Source organism: Sapajus apella, unplaced genomic scaffold, assembly GCF_009761245.1.
Source record: "Sapajus apella isolate SASKATOON/1434 unplaced genomic scaffold, GSC_monkey_1.0 scaffold16, whole genome shotgun sequence".
Classification (NCBI taxonomy): domain Eukaryota; kingdom Metazoa; phylum Chordata; class Mammalia; order Primates; family Cebidae; genus Sapajus; species Sapajus apella.
The window spans coordinates 24,635,336-24,637,100 of record NW_022436956.1 but is presented as its reverse complement, the minus strand read 5'-3'; the positions used below and the strand labels follow the sequence as shown (position 1 = coordinate 24,637,100).

Genomic DNA, 1,765 nt, shown 5'->3' with positions numbered 1-1,765 from the left:
TGCACTCCAGCCTGGGCGACAGAGCAATATTCCTCTCAAAAAAGAAAAAAGAAATATATATATAATATAAATTAAATATTAATGTTATATAAATTATTTATATGTAATTATGTGTACCCAACTTAATATATACATTTAATTTTATTGTACTTTAAGTTCTTGGCTATATGTGCAGAACATGCAGGCTTCTTACATAAGTATACACGTGCCATGGTGGTTTGCTACATCCATCACCCCGTCATCTACATTAGGTATTTCTCCTAATGCTATCCCTCATCTATCCCCCCCCATCCCCTGACCTGCCGACAGGTCCCGGTATGTGATGTTCACCTCTCTGTGTCCACATGTTCTCATTGTTCAACTCCTACTTATGAGTGAGAACACATGGTGTTTGGTATTCTGTTCCTGTGTTAGTTTGCTGAAAATGATGGTTTCTAGCTTCATCTACGTCCCTGCAAAGGACATAAACTCATCCTCTTTTATGGCTGCATAATATTCCATGGTGTATATGTGCCACATTTTCTTTATTCAGTTCATCATTGATAGGCATGATTAGTCTCAGGTTATGGGTTTTGGGAGGAAGACCAAAATTGGGTTGGTAATATATTTATTTAATCTTATTAAGATGAAATTTTTTTATATGAGGAAAACCTTTTCTAATCAGCAATTAATTAGATGTCAAAGAATACAATGTCAGAATACACAAGATAATTAATATTTATCATAATCTGTTAGATTATGTGGTGACAGCAAAAAATAAATGATTGCATATATGAGAATTTTTTTATTCTTTTCCTTCAACCAAACACATCAGGCTGTCATCTTTTTTTTTTTTTTTTTTTTTTAACCGGGGCTTTCCTTAGTTTATTTGGGGCACACCCGGGCGAGGGCCCCACACCTAGAAGAAGGTGTTGGGCCTCTTGGTGGTGAAGCGTGGCTTGTGCTGAAGGCGCAGGACGCGGTGAGGCAGCGGGAACTTGATCTTGGAGTTGTGGAACTGCTTGACGGACGGCCGGAGACACTTGCTGGCTGCGATCTCCTCCACTTTCATGATCTGGATGGAGTGGGCCCGGGCGCCCATGTCTCGGTCTGCGGAGAGGAGGGGCTGAGTGGCGGCGCTGCTTGGGCTCTATCACCCAGCAAACCTCCTACTGAGTGCCTGCCCAATGACCTGGCACGGCCTGTGAGTCACAGCAACTGCCTGAGGGCTTGGGGCTCACGGGGGGGACACATGACACGCCAGAGAGTTGTAGAACCTCCAAATTCACTCTGAGGGCCACGGCCACAGCCCCCCAAAGGCGACGAGATTCGCTTGCTGTTTGCACCTCTGTTTAAACCACCGCTATAAGAAACAGTGATTCTTGGGTTTAGGTGCAAGTTGTCATCTTTACTTTTTGGTAACAAAACTCATGTTGACTGAGCTTCAAGTCAAAGTAGAAAAGCTACTAAAATGAGTTAGAAGAAAACAAGATACATTAAACCTATAAATTACATAGACGTGGAAAGAGTATGAGATTTTAAAGTGAAAAAAAAACTAGATTGAGTTCTTGAGTCACTATTTGTAAACTGTTTGTCCTTGGGCAAGGTACTTAACCATTCCCCTGAACCTCAGTTTTTCAACTGTGAGATAAAAGCAATAACAATAACAACCTTCAGAAAGCACATACTATAGGTCTCAGGCTAAGTTTTTTATGTGCATTACCTCATTTAGTTTTCACATCAACCATGTGAGGTGGTTACTCACCTCTCCAGTCTACAGAAGAGG

The 1,765-nt window shown here is 41.4% G+C and overlaps 1 non-coding gene across 1 annotated transcript; it reads right to left on the bottom strand.

Annotated features, from left to right (window-relative positions):
• Positions 1-1,245: 1,245 nt before the first annotated feature.
• Positions 1,246-1,378, bottom strand: LOC116556448. The gene has a single exon (XR_004270998.1). It is a non-coding gene; the product is annotated as a small nucleolar RNA SNORA68 (small nucleolar RNA).
• Positions 1,379-1,765: the final 387 nt, after the last annotated feature.